General features: G+C 45.0%; 1 non-coding gene across 1 annotated transcript; it reads left to right on the forward strand.

The window, feature by feature from the left end:
- The first annotated feature begins 22,659 nt into the window (after positions 1–22,659).
- On the forward strand, positions 22,660–22,732 carry Trnaa-agc (transfer RNA alanine (anticodon AGC)). The gene has a single exon. It is a non-coding gene; the product is annotated as a tRNA-Ala (tRNA).
- Positions 22,733–25,519: the final 2,787 nt, after the last annotated feature.

Below are 25,519 nucleotides of genomic sequence, written 5' to 3' on the forward strand. Positions count from 1 at the left end.
CAAAAAAAAAGCGCGTACACCTTCCTTAAGGGCCGGCAATGCGCCTGTAATTTCTCTGGTGTTGCAAGAGAATGTGGGCAGCGGTGACCACTTACTAACAGGTAACCCGTACGCTCGTTTGTCCTCCTTTTTCCATAAAAAATGTACCTACGTTGATTTGAACCTCTTTGGTTGTGTGGAATGAACCCTAAACATTTGGTTGTTATGATGCCATACTTTCACCCATTTTTATTTTAAACCACACATAATATAATATATATTGATGAATTGAATGTTAAATATCAGCGAATAGTAAAATAATTCAATTTAACTAGCCTATCGGTACATGAGATATTTTTTTTTCTAATTAATATTTAAGTTAATTTATAAATTATTTGATTCCGCTTTTAGGAATGCTGACAATTGTAATTATTTTACGTAATATTTCCACCGCAACGATGCAGTTTTAGAACTTAATCTGAACAACACAGGACAGGACATAAGTAATCCATTATTATAATGCCCCATGAAACATTTACAACAGTTTAATAAGACTTTCTCACGAAATATGCTCTTAATTTTCTTCTAAGTACCACAGCTCGTAGCGAAGTTGTTTATTGTGTAAGTTTAAGAATATTGCAATGTTTATATCTCAGTTATGATCTAGTGCAGCTATTTTGAGTTCATGATACAGGTTAACTATAAAATACTTGTACTTTGAAATAGATTTAACAGTGGGAGACTTGTTATGCCAGGTGGGCATTACAGCGGAGCGTCATGCTCTTTTCAGACTACCTACGCTATAATAATATAATAGCATATACCATATAGTTCATAGCACAACAATATCGCGCATTATACTATATTAAGGACTCGATCACACTTCACTATAATATGATATATTGGCTAACCATAAGCAATAAAACTGAGCGTGTGCTGAGTTCATTCTGTGATATATCGTGAACCGTCATCTTCCTCCATCTTCCATCCTCTAAAAGCTTTTTTAAAATCACCACGTTCTCCTCCGAACTTTATATGATTTACAACTTTACCAGTGGGAGGCTCCTTTGCATAGGATGACGTCTAGTATATGGGTTCTACAACGGCGCCCATTTCTGCCGTGAAGCAGTAATGTGTTTCAGTCAGAAGGGCGCCGAAGCTAGTGAAATTACTGGGCAAATGAGACTTAACATCTTATGTCTCAAGGTGACGAGCGCAATTGTAGTGCCGCTCAGAGTTTTTGGGTTTTTGAGGAATCCTGAGCGACACTGCATTGTAATAGGCAACACGTATCAATTACCATCAGAACGTCCTGCTCGTCTCGTCCCTTATTCTCATTTAAATAAAAACATTGTAATGGACTGAGTATTTAGCTTATCATCAGGTGAACGTTAACTTTATTTTTTGTCATAAAAATTGGTACATAATCATGGACTTACAATTAACGAGTGTATAGACAACATTGCGTGCGAGGAGGAAGGGAGAAGGACATCACTACCGCAGATACAGCAAGATAGAACGTTACTGTAACCGATTTTGATTGACAAGTCGTAAACAGTCAGCCACGCACACACAGTTTACCAGTGGGAGGCTCCTTTGCACAGGAAGCCTGCTAGATTATGGATACCACAACGGCGCCTATTTCAGTCGTGAAGCAGTAATGTGTAAACATTATTGTCTTTCAATCTGTAGGGCGCCGTAGCTAGTGAAATTACTCGACAAATGAGACTTAACATCTCATCAAGGTGACGAGCGCAATTGTCGTGCCATTCAGAATCCTGAGCGGCACTGCATTGTAATGGGTAGGGCGTATCAATTACCATCAGTTGAACGTCCTGCTCATCTCACCCTTATTTTCATAAAAAAAACGCTTGTTCCTTCGTATTTTGAATAATCAAACCACTAGCTATCGCACACATTGTCAAATTAAAATTGGTCACACATTACCGGGCTGTCAGCTCGTATATACGCTAGTATATTCGTAAGTCTATGATCATATTAAACTTGTGAAAAGTCAATTATTGAACTGGAAAAGGTTTCGCTCAAAATTTGTAAAGATAATGGAAAAAGGTCAATTTGATTGACGTCACATTTTTATCCTAAAATTTATTGGTGGACGTGACTAGAGACTCAATTGGCTTTCGATTGTTAAGCCTCACACACACGACGTTCCCGATATTATTAGTCAATAAAGTTAAATCGGTTGGAACAACACTACATCGCATTCTTGTCTCGGCCCCCGCGCCGAGCAGACTACTACACGCGCCTGTGCTCACGCTCCGCTACGCCGTCACGCTACGCCCAGTGCTACGCTACGCAGCTCCGCTACGTGTGGTACGAGGTATACGCTACGCCAAGTTCGACTGGTTACGTCGAATTCGTTCCGGCCCGCAGCTTGATTACAGCAATTTTTATTGTAGTAAGTGAGTTGCGTGCCATCGCGGTTGAGCTGAAGGATACCTAACGGTGACAACTAACTCGGCTAACGTTGACCCGGTGCGTTTCTCAGGCCTCCTGACCTGAGAGAAACCGGACGACCCGATCCCATTGCACTTGGGCTTTCCCAAGGGTGACGGTTCGCGGCTATAACCAGTAGGGATAGCCGCGCCTCTTCCAACCCCCGTTGCTCCCTGCCCCCGGCGGGGAGGCTTCATCAGTATGGCTCCATCAGCGGACCTTCTCAACGCCCTTATAACTCAGTTTGTGGCTTCGCTTAAAGCCGCAAATATCTACGTCGACCAGTCGCTACTCGGTAGCATCATCTCCTCCGCGGTCAACACTCCAAGTCAGCCCCTTGCTGACTCTCCCGCGTCCCCCGATGAGCCCACCGCTCACAAACCCGCGTCCGAGGACATGGAGTTCTCCGACTCCGCCTCCTGCGGCCGAAAGCGGCCAGTCCAGTCCTCCTCTGAGGACTCTGACAACGGAACCGTCACTGGCTCCGTTGTCAACACCTCCCGTTGTCCCTTTGGAGAACCTTTCAAACTGGTTCAATCCAGGAAGAAGCGCCAGTCCAAGCGCTCAGCAACCACGTCGGATAACGTACTCTCTGCGGTAACCCCTGTCCCTCTAATGTCTCTCGACATTAGCTTGCCCGAGGTCTCTGTCACCTCTTCTATGAAGCCAGCCACGCGCTGCACGCCTGTCCTCCCTGCAAACAAGCCCCCACCGCCTATCTTCATACGAGACAAGGCAAAGTGGACTTATGTTGCACAGCTCTGCGCCGATAAAAAGGTGCAATACACCCGAGCTACAAACACGGGTGAAGCCATCCGCGTAGTCGTCCCGACTACGGAGGACTTCCGAGTCCTAACTCGCCTCCTCACGCATAAGAGTGTTGCTTACCACACCTATGCGCTCCCGGAAGAGCGCAAAGTGAAAGCCATTCTACGTGGCGTCCCATATGAACTCCCCAGTGAGATCATCCTAGAGGACCTGACCAAGCAAGGGTTCAAGGCCGAGGCTGTACACAAAATGTACAGCCGATCCGGCAGGAAATACCCACTGGCTCTGGTCATCCTCACCAATGTCCCCGAGTCGAGGGAAATCTTCAAGAGAGAGCTCATCGTATGTGGGCTCTCAAACATCCGTGTTGAAGCTCCACACAGACGGGGCTTCCCAGGGCAGTGCCATCGCTGCCAGCTTTATGGCCACGCAGCTGCAAACTGCTCAGCCCCGCCTAGGTGCGTCAAGTGCCTAGAGCCACACACAACCAAGGAGTGCAAACGCACCCGCGATGCGGAGACCCCTCCCGCTTGCGTCCTTTGTGGGCAGGAAGGACATCCCGCGAACTACCGCGGATGTCCCCGCGCCCCTCGTCCCTCAACATAGAAGCCTGCTAAGAAGCAGCCTTCAAAACCAGGGCCACCGCCGGCCACTGGCACGAACTTCCCTCAACTGAGGAAGAGGACAACCGGGCCTTTACTCTCCACTTCTTGGAGACAAGCAGCTCCGGTCTCCCAGACATCTAATGTCAATTCCCGCCCTGTGCAAGTCACCCCGAGTGGCCGCAGATGGGCAACACCTACGCAACCAGACTCAGGAGTGCAAAACCCCCTGAGTTTCTTGAAGAATGGAGAATTCGATATTAAAGAATTCAACATTCTCGCCAATAAATTTAAATCAGCTAGGTCTCCACATGAGCGCCTTATTGCAATGATAGAGCACCAAGACCTGGTGAACTCTATGTATTAATGTCCCAATCGCGTAACGCTTCAACACCGAACATGGGGCGAGTGAAGCCTCAGGGCTTAACACTTCTCTCATTCAATACGCGCGGCCTGCGCACCAACCTCCCAGAGATTAAGAAATTTGTTCGCAATAAGGACATCGACCTATTGCTTATCCAAGAAACATTCCTTAAACCCGACGCTTCAAAGGGATTATCGATCCCTTCCTACTCTCTTGTACACAATGGCAGAGCCGACGACCGTCGTGGCGGAGGCACAGCCATTTACTACAAGAAATCCCTTCATTGCTCGCAAATCGCTACTCCAGTGCTTACCAACATGGAAGCAACCGTCTGTCAGTTGGGCATGTCAGGTCATCCGTCTCTGATCATAGCCTCAATCTACCTCCCTACTCTCAAGATCCCTCTCCAGAGCGACCTTGAGACTCTCCTCTCTCTAGGTGACCCAGTCATCTTGTTTGGGGATTTCAACTCCAAACACACTGACTGGAAGTGCCTATCCACAAACGGGAATGGCATCAAGCTCCGCCGTCTAGTTAGGTCTATGGACTTAGACGTCCTAAGTCCCACCTCTCCAACGCACTACCCGGATAACGTAGCACACTCCCCCGATATTTTAGACATCGCCTTGGTCAAGGGTGTCGCTCTTAATTTAAGGGCGATTGAACCACTCGATGACCTGGGCTCCGACCATCGTCCAGTCTCCCTCAAGCTCGGGCCCCATGCCCCCACTCCTACCACCATACACCCTAAAACCCTCACCAACTGGGAGGGTTATAGGGAGTCTCTTGCATCAACTTTTGATGCCCACAATTCACCGTATGCAATCTCGTCCAACTATTTCGATAGTACGGATAAGATTGACATCACGGTAAAAGCACTTACTCAAACAGTGCAGTCCGCTCTCCATGACAGCGAGCGGGTGGTTAAGGTTAACAGCCATAAGCTCCCGCTTGATGTCATGAACCTCATTAGAGCCAAGAATGCAGCTCTCAGAAGAGCCGCCAAGTACCCAACGCCCAACTATAGGGCACGCGCTAACTTCCTCCAGAGCCAAGTTAGGTTACGTCTCTCCGAATTGAGGAATTCCAATTGGGATTCACTCATGGAGAACATATCCCCTTCACACCAGGCGTATTACAAAGTGGCGAAAGCCCTTCGTACTGACGCAATATTCCACACTCCGCCTTTGATACGCCCCGACGGCAGTACAGCTTTCGAGGACAGGGATAAAGCGGAGTGTTTTGCTGAAAGCATTGCTTCACAATGCTCACCCAGCACTTCTTCTTTCGAACCCCTCCACGTAGCGTCGGTGGAGAATGAGGTCAGCCGTCTGAACTCAATGCCTCTCACCGACGATCCCATTCCAACTTCTATAGAGGAGGTTAAATCCATCATCCGTGGATTAAAACCTCGCAAAGCTCCAGGAGCCGACGGTATTTCCAACCTGGCGCTCAAACACTTCCCCGAGCAGGTGATCTTCTTTCTTGTCCTCCTCTTCAACGCCTGCCTCGACCACTGCTTCTTTCCAACCGCTTGGAAAGAGGCCATAGTTATAGGGATCCCTAAACCAGGAAAACCCCTCAATATCCCCTCCAACCATCGCCCCATCAGCCTCCTCAAGACTATGGGGAAAGTCTTTGAACGGGTTATTCTGTTCCGTATGAGAAAGCATCTCTTTCCAACGGACGGCCCTCCCTTAATAATAAATCAACAATTCGGCTTTCGTGCCTCACTCTTGTCCTCAGCAAGTCCACCGCATTGTAGAGTACATCTACAGCGGGTTCTATCCCAAACGTAAGAAGACAATCACTGTCTTCTTCGACGTCGCCAAGGCTTTTGACAAAGTCTGGCACGAAGGCCTAATATATAAACTCCACGCTCTAGGCCTCCCATCCCGATTAGTCCGCATAGTAGCTTCTTATCTTCACAAACGTACCTTTCGTTTCAGACACGAAGGTGTCCTCTCCTCCCCTCGCCTGCTCACGGCTGGGGTACCACAGGGCTCAGTGCTCTCACCACTTCTATACATATCGTATACCAACGATATTCCCATCCCTAGAAATGGAGTCCAACTCTCTCTTTTTGCTGACGATACCGCTCTCTACGTCCAGTCCCAACAGATATCTTCAGTCCTCTCCAGGCTCCAACGCTCAGTTAATGAGCTAGGTGACTGGTTTAGGAAATGGCGTATTGAGGTCAACCCGGATAAAAGCTCCGCAGTCCGTTTTGATTTTAAGCGCAGACGCTTCTGCCGGGATCGACCCATTCATCAATTAGGCTCCCCTATCCCCTTCAGGTCCACAACCAAGTACTTGGGTGTGACCCTCGACTCCCAACTCACCTTCAGGCCTCACGTCAAGAAGGTGACCGGAACCGCCCGCTTCTATCTGTACCGCCTAAACAGTATGTTAGGTAGGCACAGTAAAATGTCTTTTAGGAACAAGCGAACACTCTTCAAGGTTTGCATGTTAAATATCAGCGAATAGTAAAATAATTCAATTTAACTAGCCTATCGGTACATGAGATATTTTTTTTTTCTAATTAATATTTAAGTTAATTTAAGGCTACTGGAAACCCAAGCGCTGGCAGCTATTTCGGTCAACGGATCAGCCTTGCTATCCAACGGGGTAATGCTGCCAGTATTCTTGGTACGCTTCCACGTAATGATAGTTTTAATTTTATGTAGTCGTAGTATTGTAAATATAGTTATAAGATTTGTTTTGATTAAATAAACATAGTTAATTTATAAATTATTTGATTCCGCTTTTAGGAATGCTGACAATTGTAATTATTTTACGTAATATTTCCACCGCAACGATGCAGTTTTAGAACTTAATCTGAACAACACAGGACAGGACATAAGTAATCCATTATTATAATGCCCCATGAAACATTTACAACAGTTTAATAAGACTTTCTCACGAAATATGCTCTTAATTTTCTTCTAAGTACCACAGCTCGTAGCGAAGTTGTTTATTGTGTAAGTTTAAGAATATTGCAATGTTTATATCTCAGTTATGATCTAGTGCAGCTATTTTGAGTTCATGATACAGGTTAACTATAAAATACTTGTACTTTGAAATAGATTTAACAGTGGGAGACTTGTTATGCCAGGTGGGCATTACAGCGGAGCGTCATGCTCTTTTCAGACTACCTACGCTATAATAATATAATAGCATATACCATATAGTTCATAGCACAACAATATCGCGCATTATACTATATTAAGGACTCGATCACACTTCACTATAATATGATATATTGGCTAACCATAAGCAATAAAACTGAGCGTGTGCTGAGTTCATTCTGTGATATATCGTGAACCGTCATCTTCCTCCATCTTCCATCCTCTAAAAGCTTTTTTAAAATCACCACGTTCTCCTCCGAACTTTATATGATTTACAACTTTACCAGTGGGAGGCTCCTTTGCATAGGATGACGTCTAGTATATGGGTTCTACAACGGCGCCCATTTCTGCCGTGAAGCAGTAATGTGTTTCAGTCAGAAGGGCGCCGAAGCTAGTGAAATTACTGGGCAAATGAGACTTAACATCTTATGTCTCAAGGTGACGAGCGCAATTGTAGTGCCGCTCAGAGTTTTTGGGTTTTTGAGGAATCCTGAGCGACACTGCATTGTAATAGGCAACACGTATCAATTACCATCAGAACGTCCTGCTCGTCTCGTCCCTTATTCTCATTTAAATAAAAACATTGTAATGGACTGAGTATTTAGCTTATCATCAGGTGAACGTTAACTTTATTTTTTGTCATAAAAATTGGTACATAATCATGGACTTACAATTAACGAGTGTATAGACAACATTGCGTGCGAGGAGGAAGGGAGAAGGACATCACTACCGCAGATACAGCAAGATAGAACGTTACTGTAACCGATTTTGATTGACAAGTCGTAAACAGTCAGCCACGCACACACAGTTTACCAGTGGGAGGCTCCTTTGCACAGGAAGCCTGCTAGATTATGGATACCACAACGGCGCCTATTTCAGTCGTGAAGCAGTAATGTGTAAACATTATTGTCTTTCAATCTGTAGGGCGCCGTAGCTAGTGAAATTACTCGACAAATGAGACTTAACATCTCATCAAGGTGACGAGCGCAATTGTCGTGCCATTCAGAATCCTGAGCGGCACTGCATTGTAATGGGTAGGGCGTATCAATTACCATCAGTTGAACGTCCTGCTCATCTCACCCTTATTTTCATAAAAAAAACGCTTGTTCCTTCGTATTTTGAATAATCAAACCACTAGCTATCGCACACATTGTCAAATTAAAATTGGTCACACATTACCGGGCTGTCAGCTCGTATATACGCTAGTATATTCGTAAGTCTATGATCATATTAAACTTGTGAAAAGTCAATTATTGAACTGGAAAAGGTTTCGCTCAAAATTTGTAAAGATAATGGAAAAAGGTCAATTTGATTGACGTCACATTTTTATCCTAAAATTTATTGGTGGACGTGACTAGAGACTCAATTGGCTTTCGATTGTTAAGCCTCACACACACGACGTTCCCGATATTATTAGTCAATAAAGTTAAATCGGTTGGAACAACACTACATCGCATTCTTGTCTCGGCCCCCGCGCCGAGCAGACTACTACACGCGCCTGTGCTCACGCTCCGCTACGCCGTCACGCTACGCCCAGTGCTACGCTACGCAGCTCCGCTACGTGTGGTACGAGGTATACGCTACGCCAAGTTCGACTGGTTACGTCGAATTCGTTCCGGCCCGCAGCTTGATTACAGCAATTTTTATTGTAGTAAGTGAGTTGCGTGCCATCGCGGTTGAGCTGAAGGATACCTAACGGTGACAACTAACTCGGCTAACGTTGACCCGGTGCGTTTCTCAGGCCTCCTGACCTGAGAGAAACCGGACGACCCGATCCCATTGCACTTGGGCTTTCCCAAGGGTGACGGTTCGCGGCTATAACCAGTAGGGATAGCCGCGCCTCTTCCAACCCCCGTTGCTCCCTGCCCCCGGCGGGGAGGCTTCATCAGTATGGCTCCATCAGCGGACCTTCTCAACGCCCTTATAACTCAGTTTGTGGCTTCGCTTAAAGCCGCAAATATCTACGTCGACCAGTCGCTACTCGGTAGCATCATCTCCTCCGCGGTCAACACTCCAAGTCAGCCCCTTGCTGACTCTCCCGCGTCCCCCGATGAGCCCACCGCTCACAAACCCGCGTCCGAGGACATGGAGTTCTCCGACTCCGCCTCCTGCGGCCGAAAGCGGCCAGTCCAGTCCTCCTCTGAGGACTCTGACAACGGAACCGTCACTGGCTCCGTTGTCAACACCTCCCGTTGTCCCTTTGGAGAACCTTTCAAACTGGTTCAATCCAGGAAGAAGCGCCAGTCCAAGCGCTCAGCAACCACGTCGGATAACGTACTCTCTGCGGTAACCCCTGTCCCTCTAATGTCTCTCGACATTAGCTTGCCCGAGGTCTCTGTCACCTCTTCTATGAAGCCAGCCACGCGCTGCACGCCTGTCCTCCCTGCAAACAAGCCCCCACCGCCTATCTTCATACGAGACAAGGCAAAGTGGACTTATGTTGCACAGCTCTGCGCCGATAAAAAGGTGCAATACACCCGAGCTACAAACACGGGTGAAGCCATCCGCGTAGTCGTCCCGACTACGGAGGACTTCCGAGTCCTAACTCGCCTCCTCACGCATAAGAGTGTTGCTTACCACACCTATGCGCTCCCGGAAGAGCGCAAAGTGAAAGCCATTCTACGTGGCGTCCCATATGAACTCCCCAGTGAGATCATCCTAGAGGACCTGACCAAGCAAGGGTTCAAGGCCGAGGCTGTACACAAAATGTACAGCCGATCCGGCAGGAAATACCCACTGGCTCTGGTCATCCTCACCAATGTCCCCGAGTCGAGGGAAATCTTCAAGAGAGAGCTCATCGTATGTGGGCTCTCAAACATCCGTGTTGAAGCTCCACACAGACGGGGCTTCCCAGGGCAGTGCCATCGCTGCCAGCTTTATGGCCACGCAGCTGCAAACTGCTCAGCCCCGCCTAGGTGCGTCAAGTGCCTAGAGCCACACACAACCAAGGAGTGCAAACGCACCCGCGATGCGGAGACCCCTCCCGCTTGCGTCCTTTGTGGGCAGGAAGGACATCCCGCGAACTACCGCGGATGTCCCCGCGCCCCTCGTCCCTCAACATAGAAGCCTGCTAAGAAGCAGCCTTCAAAACCAGGGCCACCGCCGGCCACTGGCACGAACTTCCCTCAACTGAGGAAGAGGACAACCGGGCCTTTACTCTCCACTTCTTGGAGACAAGCAGCTCCGGTCTCCCAGACATCTAATGTCAATTCCCGCCCTGTGCAAGTCACCCCGAGTGGCCGCAGATGGGCAACACCTACGCAACCAGACTCAGGAGTGCAAAACCCCCTGAGTTTCTTGAAGAATGGAGAATTCGATATTAAAGAATTCAACATTCTCGCCAATAAATTTAAATCAGCTAGGTCTCCACATGAGCGCCTTATTGCAATGATAGAGCACCAAGACCTGGTGAACTCTATGTATTAATGTCCCAATCGCGTAACGCTTCAACACCGAACATGGGGCGAGTGAAGCCTCAGGGCTTAACACTTCTCTCATTCAATACGCGCGGCCTGCGCACCAACCTCCCAGAGATTAAGAAATTTGTTCGCAATAAGGACATCGACCTATTGCTTATCCAAGAAACATTCCTTAAACCCGACGCTTCAAAGGGATTATCGATCCCTTCCTACTCTCTTGTACACAATGGCAGAGCCGACGACCGTCGTGGCGGAGGCACAGCCATTTACTACAAGAAATCCCTTCATTGCTCGCAAATCGCTACTCCAGTGCTTACCAACATGGAAGCAACCGTCTGTCAGTTGGGCATGTCAGGTCATCCGTCTCTGATCATAGCCTCAATCTACCTCCCTACTCTCAAGATCCCTCTCCAGAGCGACCTTGAGACTCTCCTCTCTCTAGGTGACCCAGTCATCTTGTTTGGGGATTTCAACTCCAAACACACTGACTGGAAGTGCCTATCCACAAACGGGAATGGCATCAAGCTCCGCCGTCTAGTTAGGTCTATGGACTTAGACGTCCTAAGTCCCACCTCTCCAACGCACTACCCGGATAACGTAGCACACTCCCCCGATATTTTAGACATCGCCTTGGTCAAGGGTGTCGCTCTTAATTTAAGGGCGATTGAACCACTCGATGACCTGGGCTCCGACCATCGTCCAGTCTCCCTCAAGCTCGGGCCCCATGCCCCCACTCCTACCACCATACACCCTAAAACCCTCACCAACTGGGAGGGTTATAGGGAGTCTCTTGCATCAACTTTTGATGCCCACAATTCACCGTATGCAATCTCGTCCAACTATTTCGATAGTACGGATAAGATTGACATCACGGTAAAAGCACTTACTCAAACAGTGCAGTCCGCTCTCCATGACAGCGAGCGGGTGGTTAAGGTTAACAGCCATAAGCTCCCGCTTGATGTCATGAACCTCATTAGAGCCAAGAATGCAGCTCTCAGAAGAGCCGCCAAGTACCCAACGCCCAACTATAGGGCACGCGCTAACTTCCTCCAGAGCCAAGTTAGGTTACGTCTCTCCGAATTGAGGAATTCCAATTGGGATTCACTCATGGAGAACATATCCCCTTCACACCAGGCGTATTACAAAGTGGCGAAAGCCCTTCGTACTGACGCAATATTCCACACTCCGCCTTTGATACGCCCCGACGGCAGTACAGCTTTCGAGGACAGGGATAAAGCGGAGTGTTTTGCTGAAAGCATTGCTTCACAATGCTCACCCAGCACTTCTTCTTTCGAACCCCTCCACGTAGCGTCGGTGGAGAATGAGGTCAGCCGTCTGAACTCAATGCCTCTCACCGACGATCCCATTCCAACTTCTATAGAGGAGGTTAAATCCATCATCCGTGGATTAAAACCTCGCAAAGCTCCAGGAGCCGACGGTATTTCCAACCTGGCGCTCAAACACTTCCCCGAGCAGGTGATCTTCTTTCTTGTCCTCCTCTTCAACGCCTGCCTCGACCACTGCTTCTTTCCAACCGCTTGGAAAGAGGCCATAGTTATAGGGATCCCTAAACCAGGAAAACCCCTCAATATCCCCTCCAACCATCGCCCCATCAGCCTCCTCAAGACTATGGGGAAAGTCTTTGAACGGGTTATTCTGTTCCGTATGAGAAAGCATCTCTTTCCAACGGACGGCCCTCCCTTAATAATAAATCAACAATTCGGCTTTCGTGCCTCACTCTTGTCCTCAGCAAGTCCACCGCATTGTAGAGTACATCTACAGCGGGTTCTATCCCAAACGTAAGAAGACAATCACTGTCTTCTTCGACGTCGCCAAGGCTTTTGACAAAGTCTGGCACGAAGGCCTAATATATAAACTCCACGCTCTAGGCCTCCCATCCCGATTAGTCCGCATAGTAGCTTCTTATCTTCACAAACGTACCTTTCGTTTCAGACACGAAGGTGTCCTCTCCTCCCCTCGCCTGCTCACGGCTGGGGTACCACAGGGCTCAGTGCTCTCACCACTTCTATACATATCGTATACCAACGATATTCCCATCCCTAGAAATGGAGTCCAACTCTCTCTTTTTGCTGACGATACCGCTCTCTACGTCCAGTCCCAACAGATATCTTCAGTCCTCTCCAGGCTCCAACGCTCAGTTAATGAGCTAGGTGACTGGTTTAGGAAATGGCGTATTGAGGTCAACCCGGATAAAAGCTCCGCAGTCCGTTTTGATTTTAAGCGCAGACGCTTCTGCCGGGATCGACCCATTCATCAATTAGGCTCCCCTATCCCCTTCAGGTCCACAACCAAGTACTTGGGTGTGACCCTCGACTCCCAACTCACCTTCAGGCCTCACGTCAAGAAGGTGACCGGAACCGCCCGCTTCTATCTGTACCGCCTAAACAGTATGTTAGGTAGGCACAGTAAAATGTCTTTTAGGAACAAGCGAACACTCTTCAAGGTTTGCATGTTAAATATCAGCGAATAGTAAAATAATTCAATTTAACTAGCCTATCGGTACATGAGATATTTTTTTTTTCTAATTAATATTTAAGTTAATTTAAGGCTACTGGAAACCCAAGCGCTGGCAGCTATTTCGGTCAACGGATCAGCCTTGCTATCCAACGGGGTAATGCTGCCAGTATTCTTGGTACGCTTCCACGTAATGATAGTTTTAATTTTATGTAGTCGTAGTATTGTAAATATAGTTATAAGATTTGTTTTGATTAAATAAACATAGTTAATTTATAAATTATTTGATTCCGCTTTTAGGAATGCTGACAATTGTAATTATTTTACGTAATATTTCCACCGCAACGATGCAGTTTTAGAACTTAATCTGAACAACACAGGACAGGACATAAGTAATCCATTATTATAATGCCCCATGAAACATTTACAACAGTTTAATAAGACTTTCTCACGAAATATGCTCTTAATTTTCTTCTAAGTACCACAGCTCGTAGCGAAGTTGTTTATTGTGTAAGTTTAAGAATATTGCAATGTTTATATCTCAGTTATGATCTAGTGCAGCTATTTTGAGTTCATGATACAGGTTAACTATAAAATACTTGTACTTTGAAATAGATTTAACAGTGGGAGACTTGTTATGCCAGGTGGGCATTACAGCGGAGCGTCATGCTCTTTTCAGACTACCTACGCTATAATAATATAATAGCATATACCATATAGTTCATAGCACAACAATATCGCGCATTATACTATATTAAGGACTCGATCACACTTCACTATAATATGATATATTGGCTAACCATAAGCAATAAAACTGAGCGTGTGCTGAGTTCATTCTGTGATATATCGTGAACCGTCATCTTCCTCCATCTTCCATCCTCTAAAAGCTTTTTTAAAATCACCACGTTCTCCTCCGAACTTTATATGATTTACAACTTTACCAGTGGGAGGCTCCTTTGCATAGGATGACGTCTAGTATATGGGTTCTACAACGGCGCCCATTTCTGCCGTGAAGCAGTAATGTGTTTCAGTCAGAAGGGCGCCGAAGCTAGTGAAATTACTGGGCAAATGAGACTTAACATCTTATGTCTCAAGGTGACGAGCGCAATTGTAGTGCCGCTCAGAGTTTTTGGGTTTTTGAGGAATCCTGAGCGACACTGCATTGTAATAGGCAACACGTATCAATTACCATCAGAACGTCCTGCTCGTCTCGTCCCTTATTCTCATTTAAATAAAAACATTGTAATGGACTGAGTATTTAGCTTATCATCAGGTGAACGTTAACTTTATTTTTTGTCATAAAAATTGGTACATAATCATGGACTTACAATTAACGAGTGTATAGACAACATTGCGTGCGAGGAGGAAGGGAGAAGGACATCACTACCGCAGATACAGCAAGATAGAACGTTACTGTAACCGATTTTGATTGACAAGTCGTAAACAGTCAGCCACGCACACACAGTTTACCAGTGGGAGGCTCCTTTGCACAGGAAGCCTGCTAGATTATGGATACCACAACGGCGCCTATTTCAGTCGTGAAGCAGTAATGTGTAAACATTATTGTCTTTCAATCTGTAGGGCGCCGTAGCTAGTGAAATTACTCGACAAATGAGACTTAACATCTCATCAAGGTGACGAGCGCAATTGTCGTGCCATTCAGAATCCTGAGCGGCACTGCATTGTAATGGGTAGGGCGTATCAATTACCATCAGTTGAACGTCCTGCTCATCTCACCCTTATTTTCATAAAAAAAACGCTTGTTCCTTCGTATTTTGAATAATCAAACCACTAGCTATCGCACACATTGTCAAATTAAAATTGGTCACACATTACCGGGCTGTCAGCTCGTATATACGCTAGTATATTCGTAAGTCTATGATCATATTAAACTTGTGAAAAGTCAATTATTGAACTGGAAAAGGTTTCGCTCAAAATTTGTAAAGATAATGGAAAAAGGTCAATTTGATTGACGTCACATTTTTATCCTAAAATTTATTGGTGGACGTGACTAGAGACTCAATTGGCTTTCGATTGTTAAGCCTCACACACACGACGTTCCCGATATTATTAGTCAATAAAGTTAAATCGGTTGGAACAACACTACATCGCATTCTTGTCTCGGCCCCCGCGCCGAGCAGACTACTACACGCGCCTGTGCTCACGCTCCGCTACGCCGTCACGCTACGCCCAGTGCTACGCTACGCAGCTCCGCTACGTGTGGTACGAGGTATACGCTACGCCAAGTTCGACTGGTTACGTCGAATTCGTTCCGGCCCGCAGCTTGATTACAGCAATTTTTATTGTAGTAAGTGAGTTGCGTGCCATCGCGGTTGAGCTGAAGGATACCTAACGGTGACAACTAACTCGGCTAACGTTGACCCGGTGCGTTTCTCAGGCCTCCTGACCTGAGAGAAACCGGACGACCCGATCCCATTGCACTTGGGCTTTCCCAAGGGTGACGGTTCGCGGCTATAACCAGTAGGGATAGCCGCGCCTCTTCCAACCCCCGTTGCTCCCTGCCCCCGGCGGGGAGGCTTCATCAGTATGGCTCCATCAGCGGACCTTCTCAACGCCCTTATAACTCAGTTTGTGGCTTCGCTTAAAGCCGCAAATATCTACGTCGACCAGTCGCTACTCGGTAGCATCATCTCCTCCGCGGTCAACACTCCAAGTCAGCCCCTTGCTGACTCTCCCGCGTCCCCCGATGAGCCCACCGCTCACAAACCCGCGTCCGAGGACATGGAGTTCTCCGACTCCGCCTCCTGCGGCCGAAAGCGGCCAGTCCAGTCCTCCTCTGAGGACTCTGACAACGGAACCGTCACTGGCTCCGTTGTCAACACCTCCCGTTGTCCCTTTGGAGAACCTTTCAAACTGGTTCAATCCAGGAAGAAGCGCCAGTCCAAGCGCTCAGCAACCACGTCGGATAACGTACTCTCTGCGGTAACCCCTGTCCCTCTAATGTCTCTCGACATTAGCTTGCCCGAGGTCTCTGTCACCTCTTCTATGAAGCCAGCCACGCGCTGCACGCCTGTCCTCCCTGCAAACAAGCCCCCACCGCCTATCTTCGTCTCGTCCCTCAACATAGAAGCCTGCTAAGAAGCAGCCTTCAAAACCAGGGCCACCGCCGGCCACTGGCACGAACTTCCCTCAACTGAGGAAGAGGACAACCGGGCCTTTACTCTCCACTTCTTGGAGACAAGCAGCTCCGGTCTCCCAGACATCTAATGTCAATTCCCGCCCTGTGCAAGTCACCCCGAGTGGCCGCAGATGGGCAACACCTACGCAACCAGACTCAGGAGTGCAAAACCCCCTGAGTTTCTTGAAGAATGGAGAATTCGATATTAAAGAATTCAACATTCTCGCCAATAAATTTAAATCAGCTAGGTCTCCACATGAGCGCCTTATTGCAATGATAGAGCACCAAGACCTGGTGAACTCTATGTATTAATGTCCCAATCGCGTAACGCTTCAACACCGAACATGGGGCGAGTGAAGCCTCAGGGCTTAACACTTCTCTCATTCAATACGCGCGGCCTGCGCACCAACCTCCCAGAGATTAAGAAATTTGTTCGCAATAAGGACATCGACCTATTGCTTATCCAAGAAACATTCCTTAAACCCGACGCTTCAAAGGGATTATCGATCCCTTCCTACTCTCTTGTACACAATGGCAGAGCCGACGACCGTCGTGGCGGAGGCACAGCCATTTACTACAAGAAATCCCTTCATTGCTCGCAAATCGCTACTCCAGTGCTTACCAACATGGAAGCAACCGTCTGTCAGTTGGGCATGTCAGGTCATCCGTCTCTGATCATAGCCTCAATCTACCTCCCTACTCTCAAGATCCCTCTCCAGAGCGACCTTGAGACTCTCCTCTCTCTAGGTGACCCAGTCATCTTGTTTGGGGATTTCAACTCCAAACACACTGACTGGAAGTGCCTATCCACAAACGGGAATGGCATCAAGCTCCGCCGTCTAGTTAGGTCTATGGACTTAGACGTCCTAAGTCCCACCTCTCCAACGCACTACCCGGATAACGTAGCACACTCCCCCGATATTTTAGACATCGCCTTGGTCAAGGGTGTCGCTCTTAATTTAAGGGCGATTGAACCACTCGATGACCTGGGCTCCGACCATCGTCCAGTCTCCCTCAAGCTCGGGCCCCATGCCCCCACTCCTACCACCATACACCCTAAAACCCTCACCAACTGGGAGGGTTATAGGGAGTCTCTTGCATCAACTTTTGATGCCCACAATTCACCGTATGCAATCTCGTCCAACTATTTCGATAGTACGGATAAGATTGACATCACGGTAAAAGCACTTACTCAAACAGTGCAGTCCGCTCTCCATGACAGCGAGCGGGTGGTTAAGGTTAACAGCCATAAGCTCCCGCTTGATGTCATGAACCTCATTAGAGCCAAGAATGCAGCTCTCAGAAGAGCCGCCAAGTACCCAACGCCCAACTATAGGGCACGCGCTAACTTCCTCCAGAGCCAAGTTAGGTTACGTCTCTCCGAATTGAGGAATTCCAATTGGGATTCACTCATGGAGAACATATCCCCTTCACACCAGGCGTATTACAAAGTGGCGAAAGCCCTTCGTACTGACGCAATATTCCACACTCCGCCTTTGATACGCCCCGACGGCAGTACAGCTTTCGAGGACAGGGATAAAGCGGAGTGTTTTGCTGAAAGCATTGCTTCACAATGCTCACCCAGCACTTCTTCTTTCGAACCCCTCCACGTAGCGTCGGTGGAGAATGAGGTCAGCCGTCTGAACTCAATGCCTCTCACCGACGATCCCATTCCAACTTCTATAGAGGAGGTTAAATCCATCATCCGTGGATTAAAACCTCGCAAAGCTCCAGGAGCCGACGGTATTTCCAACCTGGCGCTCAAACACTTCCCCGAGCAGGTGATCTTCTTTCTTGTCCTCCTCTTCAACGCCTGCCTCGACCACTGCTTCTTTCCAACCGCTTGGAAAGAGGCCATAGTTATAGGGATCCCTAAACCAGGAAAACCCCTCAATATCCCCTCCAACCATCGCCCCATCAGCCTCCTCAAGACTATGGGGAAAGTCTTTGAACGGGTTATTCTGTTCCGTATGAGAAAGCATCTCTTTCCAACGGACGGCCCTCCCTTAATAATAAATCAACAATTCGGCTTTCGTGCCTCACTCTTGTCCTCAGCAAGTCCACCGCATTGTAGAGTACATCTACAGCGGGTTCTATCCCAAACGTAAGAAGACAATCACTGTCTTCTTCGACGTCGCCAAGGCTTTTGACAAAGTCTGGCACGAAGGCCTAATATATAAACTCCACGCTCTAGGCCTCCCATCCCGATTAGTCCGCATAGTAGCTTCTTATCTTCACAAACGTACCTTTCGTTTCAGACACGAAGGTGTCCTCTCCTCCCCTCGCCTGCTCACGGCTGGGGTACCACAGGGCTCAGTGCTCTCACCACTTCTATACATATCGTATACCAACGATATTCCCATCCCTAGAAATGGAGTCCAACTCTCTCTTTTCGCTGACGATACCGCTCTCTACGTCCAGTCCCAACAGATATCTTCAGTCCTCTCCAGGCTCCAACGCTCAGTTAATGAGCTAGGTGACTGGTTTAGGAAATGGCGTATTGAGGTCAACCCGGATAAAAGATCCGCAGTCCGTTTTGATTTTAAGCGCAGACGCTTCTGCCGGGATCGACCCATTCATCTATTAGGCTCCCCTATCCCCTTCAGGTCCACAACCAAGTACTTGGGTGTGACCCTCGACTCCCAACTCACCTTCAGGCCTCACGTCAAGAAGGTGACCGGAACCGCCCGCTTCTATCTGTACCGCCTAAACAGTATGTTAGGTAGGCACAGTAAAATGTCTTTTAGGAACAAGCGAACACTCTTCAAGGTTTGCATTCGACCGGTTTTGACTTACGCCGCTCCAGTTTTCGCTCATGCGAAACCCAATATTATAGACAAATTACAAACAGTTCAATCCATTTTCTGCCGTAAGGCTGTCAATGCCCACTGGTGTGTTAGAAACGCAGACCTTCACCGGGACTTAGAGCTCCCCACCATCCAACAACACCTTAAGTGCTTGTCTGAAACTTTCTTTAAGTCCTCAGACAATCACCCAAATCCCCTGATTAAGGAGGCAGCGGATTATACCGCCTCCCCTCCTTCACGTCATCAAGTCAGGAGGCCCAGACACGCCCTCTCCGATCCCCCTAACAAACTCTCGTCTGACCTGGAACGCCTCTTGGCATCCGGGGACAATCAGACGCACTCACCTCTATTTTGTGATCATCCTTCTGATGTGACTAGTCCCAATTAGATAGCACCCTCTGTGCAATATCCCAGCGGAAACTCCATAGGGAGTGCCGCTTGCGCCTCTCTCTCCCCATGAGAAGGTCGCCTTCGATGTAGGCTTAGAGGGCACCTGCCCAAAGCCAACTGCAGGTGGTGTTTAGTGGGTAGGCACCTAGGTTTCACGTGAGTCCCACATAACCAACGCAGACTTAGGCTGCGTTGGTATGCATGAGCATTCACCACCTCCCTCCCGTCGTTATCCCGGAGGGTAGCCCATTCCCTTGCTTGGGCGCAAAAAAAAGAAAAAAAATAAAATAAAATAAAATAAAAAAAAAAACACTAAACGCACCTTTTATATGTCGAGTCTCACTAGCGCACTGGGGGTTCCGTACTAATAAAATAACATGAACAACGACTTAAAATAAGACGAAGTAACCTTACCGTAAATTATCACTTATATCATTTGGGCGCCTAATAGGCCAGGTTTTACACTCCACTAAATTTAATATAATATAGCCTATAAAAAACTTAATTTTTAATTCATAATTAAGTGGGTTAAAAAACGTTTTACGTTTTACTGTGTGTATGGCACATGAGGTATTATATGTTCAAGTTTCAGTGTGGAAGGTGCATTGCGGTGTGAAAGATGCGCTACTTCTCATTTTATGGCATCATTACCTCTAGTACCTAATGTAATACCTTTTTTCCATCTTCACGTCATGTCAAGTTAAGCCTTAAATCAACGCCGTGTACTTAACCAAAGAGTATTATTCAAGTTTATTATAAAATAGTATTTATCCGTATTTATTTCTTGAATAGGTAATTAAAGAAAAGAAAAAAATACCTATATACAAATATTCTTATTTGAGGTTTTCCGAGCACGAAAATTGTAGAGATTTATATATATATATAAGAAATTTTCATCTTTGTGTTGACTCCGGAATTATAAAGAATTAAAAAATTTAATCTCTGGGATTAAATTTTTTAAAAGCAAATAGATTTCTCGGGACAAGCATAGTCATGCTCGCTTAAATGCCACTGCTTGCGGCGGTGACATGGGGTGGGTCGTTCAAGGGAACGTTCTGATGGTAATTGATACGCCTTGCCCATTTTGACAATGCAGTGTCGCTCAGGATTCCTGAAAAACCCAAAACCTTGAGACATAAGCTGTTAGCTCTCATTTGCCCAGTAATTTTGCTAGCTACAGCGCCCTTCTGACCGAAATACAGTAATGTTCACATTACTGCTTCACGGCAGAAATGGGCGCCGTTTTAGTACCCATAAACTAGCCGGCATCCTGTATAGGAAAGGTCCTAAAATATGGTCGAGGAAGGCGATGGCTAGTCCACGCGTCATTCTTGTGAACGGGCGCTACTGTCGTGGCTGGATGATCTTGTTACCGGGAATTATGTTGGCTTTATGTTTTGTTTATTTCTTTTATTTAATTATCTTAAAATTAAAGTTATTATAATATATTTTATTTAATAGAATGCTCGTATAATGCCTTTATTTATTTACGGTATGTGTGGATTGATGCATCTATTGTACTCAATAACTCATGCAACCTTCATTTTGTTTTGAAGTCGGTTGAAAATGGTCTGGTAAAATTTCGCAAATTTTACGTAAGGGGAAATCACAATTTTGATAAGCATAATTATTGAGTTTGAACGAAAAACTCTATTCTATATAACTCTACTACTCAGTAGAGTACAACATGAGCAGTTTATAGACTTCAAGTGGTGGTTCGGCTTTGTGTTAACCATCAAGGAGTAACTGAGCAATATTTTTCTTGAAATATGATTAATTATTGGCCAGGCCAAAAATTGTTAAGATTTGCAAGAGCGACATCTCATGTCAATATCTTAATATGCAAATATTGGGGTTGAGCAGGTTATCAACTGTAAAGTAGGTACTCTAAATGGAACCACAACCTGTGGGTTGATCAAAGCATACAAGATTTTATCAACGATACGTCATTCGAACGGGTTGCTCAGTTGGAAAGAGCGCTCGCCCGGAACGCAAGAGGTCGCGTGTTCGAGTCCCGCATCGTTCATAATTTTGTTTTTAAATTTATTTGTGTAATTAATCCCAAAAGTGAGAGCAATCACTGTAAAACAAAACAAATTGTCAAGATTAAGAAAAATGATGGTTATTTGAAACGTTAGCGAGCGTTAATTTTTGTAATAGTATTCAGGTTACATAGTTCGTTAAAGTTGTGTTACAAAAATCCCGATTAAAAGTTCATATCAAAGACAGTTTTAATAAGAAACTAAATCCAAGCTTTCAGCATTACCGCTATCTCGTGTCATCATTGTTTATAAAACAAGCTTACTGTTTGCTCTGGCCGTCTTCCAACCAGAATAGCAGATTCTTGATGCAGCGTTTTCTGTCAGTAAATGTTTGTTTGTGCTAAATAAACTGAACGTAAAACATCACGTATAACGCAAACGAGGACTTGAGAATTAAGATCTGTTTTCAGCGTACAGTACTTCTTAGGTAAATTAGACGATAGCTAATTGAACTGAACTGAAAAATTACCGAATGATTCTCGATTTTAGAAATATAGAAAAAGTATATAAATCTGTTATATTTTTTTTAAAATATAAAAGCAAATTCTCGGGGCTGACGATATTTTATTTCGAATTGGTTCAAAGTAGACTGTGGCTTTTAATAATTGGTTGTTGAAATGTAAATTTAAATTAAAAGTCCCAAAATAGATGATAATTATTGTTCGTATTTTTAGGGATTCTTAAAAATATTAAAATGGAACCCGTATAAGATCACTTTGTTGTCTGTTCGTCCTAATTAGGTTGTTTAATTAACAAAACGTAAGGCTTTAAACCATAATACAGTCTAGAATTTAATTTACCACACAATGCTATTCACACGGCAAATTGTATATTTACATAAATGAAATTTAAAAACAAAATCTATGAATGATGTGGGACTCAAACCCGCAACCTCTTGCGTTCCGTGCGAGCGCTCTTTCCACTGAGCCAACCGTTCGTGTGACGTATCGTTGATGAATTTTGTAAGTCTTCTTAAACTCTCAGGTTGTGGCTTCATCTACAATTATTTATAACCTGGTCAACTCCAATATTTGCACACAACCTGAGAGTTGAACAAGACATGCAAGATTTATCAACGATACGTCACTCGAACGGTTGGCTCAGTGGAAAGAGCGCTCGCACAGCACGCGAGAGGTGGCGGGTTCGAGTCCCACATCGTTCATAAATTTTGTGTTAAAATTGAATTTGTGTCATTAATCCCAGAAGTGAGAATTACAATTGTAGTTTCCCTTTCGCGTGTTACATCTAAATTCTTAATAAACATCACACACAATCGGGTTAAAGTTATCTGCGTTGTATTAACAGAAATAAAATGCATGCATATATGCGACCGATGCTCTAACTTATGCATTAAAACTAAAATGGAAATGAGCTGGCCATGTCGCGAGATGTACAAACCAGAGATGGACTGCGAGAGTAACATCGTGGAGTGACCCAGCGGGCAATAGAAGCCGAGGGAGACCCCTAACCAGATGGGAAGACGAGCTCAGACGGACAGCTGGCCCTAACTGGATAGACGTAGCACAGGATAGAGACGCGTGGGCATCTTTTTAGGAGACCTTTACCCAATCCAGGGTTCTTGCTAACAAATTGAGTTATAATTATTAATTTACTTACAATATTTAAAAAAGCTTGTAAAAGCAAGAATTAAATGGCTTATATATTTATTTATTTTATTTTATATGCTGTAACAACCGTACGAAACCGGAGCGGGTTGCTTGTGTGTGTATGATGTAATGATATCAACACACACAAAGGACATCATAGTCAATAATCTCTTGTGTCAGACGAGAGCTCGAACAATGACAAGCAGATAAGGTCATGTTACAATAACGGTGAGGTTCGATGAATCTTAGAGTGGTCTCTATCTAGTAAAGGTTATAATATTAGTAACAACTGGTTATAATTAAGTTACCAGTGGGAGGCTCCTTTGCCCAGGATGCCGGCTAGATTATGGGTACCACAAAGGTGCCTATTTCTGCCGTGAAGCAGTTATGTGAATCTTACATTATTGTGTTTCGGTCAGAAGGGCGCCGTAGCTAGTAAAATTACTGGGCAAGTGAGACTTAATATCTTCTGTCTCAAGGTGACGAGCGTAATTGTAGTGCTGCTCAGATTTTTGTAGTTTTTCAAGAATCCTGAGCGGCATTTCATTGTAATGGACAGGGCGTATCAATTACCATCAGCTGAACGTCTTGCTCGTCTCGTAACTATTTGTCATAAAAAAAAGTTATTAGTTATATGTACGAGACGTCGTAGTTTTTTACTTCTTATAAAGTGCATAGAATTTTCAAGATTTTTTGAGTATTTAAGGCTTGAAACATAAATAAACGTATACATTATTTTGTTGAGATAACATTTAAAGATTCATTCAAATTAACACCTTAAATCATGGTAGTAATGTTCAAAATTGGAAGAGCGTTGGATCATAACCCGAGAGGCCCGGGTTCGAATCCCGCATCGTCCATAAATTTTGGTAATAATTTAATTTCTACGTATTTATTTCTAAAATCATACAAAAAAAATTGCGTCAATAATTATTACAGAAAGATAGCATAGGGTACATGTACATATAGTTTAATGCAACGAAATATCTTTCTATATTCGCCGGGATATGATAGAAACAGGGATTTCGTCAAATATGATTTTATCATTTCTCTAAACAAATCTAGTGATTTGACCAAATGCCAGAGTTGGTTCCGATAAATGACAAAAAGTATCTTCTTTGGTATTTATTAGGTTTATTTGGTAAGATATAGACATAATTTGCTAAGTTCTCTCTTTGCTAAGTTAATCTCTGTTATTATCATTTCCGTGCGACATATACATCAAATGTTGCAAAACAAAAATGCTATCAAGGACATATTTGCGTACCTCAATATGCACTCAAATTAGTATTAGAGAGTTTTTCACTCTGAGAGAGTAATTGAAATAAAATTCTCGATCCGCTTTTGATGCGGCTTACATTTGAATGCCAGTTTAAATGCAGTATATCAAAGTGCTCGTAATCAAAACGATTTCATTGTATGCATTTATTTGGTTCAATAGATTTTATAATTCTTTTAAAACTTTTTGCGTTGTATTTGTCTATTCTAGGTCAGGTCTATTTTACTGTTGATTAAATTTACAAACAACACTCGACCTTACATTAACCATCTTGGTTAGTTAAATTGGTAACCTTTAAATGATGAAATCGTATCTTCTTTTGATATAACAAGGTTCTTTTCAAGAATGATGATTTTAAATTAGTTTAATTTTGTTATAAGCAATGACAAGACTAGTAAGGCCTGGCGGTAAGAAGAAAAGTAAGTAACTGAAAACCCCAATATTTTAAGCAGGATTATAATTATAATTATAAAACAATAACGTGTCAACTCTCATTAGGATTTCATCCCTTCCATCTGGATGTGTGGCGGTCCTCCACAGTGCGGTTTTCAAGGAGCTTTCTTCCTCGTACTACAAAGCTGTGGAATAAACATCTTTGTGCGGTGTTTCCAGGACGATACGACATGGATACCTTCAAGCAAAGCTCGTACCTTCCTTAAAGGCCGTCAACGCTCCTGTGATTGCTCTGGTATTGCAACGGAATGTGGGTGGCTGTGACTGTGGTACTTTACACCAGGTGGCACTTTACACCAGGTGACCCGTACGCTCGATTGTTCTCCTTTTTCTAAAGAAATTATAATAATTTGCACACCAATTTTACGAACTACAGCGCCCGTCAACCGAGACAACATAATGCTTTGCATTATAGAATAAATAGATAATATGTAAATATATAAACCATCTTGTCATCGTCCTGCGTAAAGTCCATCCAATTATATTTTACATAAGATTAACATGGCAATATATTAAAGATAACTTTTGACAATATTTTAATGTAAGTACAGTACACAAGGACAAAATACAAAGTAAAAGAAATTTGTATAATATGTGAGTCCTCAGTGCA

The sequence above is a fragment of the Leptidea sinapis genome, chromosome 16, assembly GCF_905404315.1.
Source record: "Leptidea sinapis chromosome 16, ilLepSina1.1, whole genome shotgun sequence".
Taxonomy (NCBI): Eukaryota; Metazoa; Arthropoda; class Insecta; order Lepidoptera; family Pieridae; genus Leptidea; species Leptidea sinapis.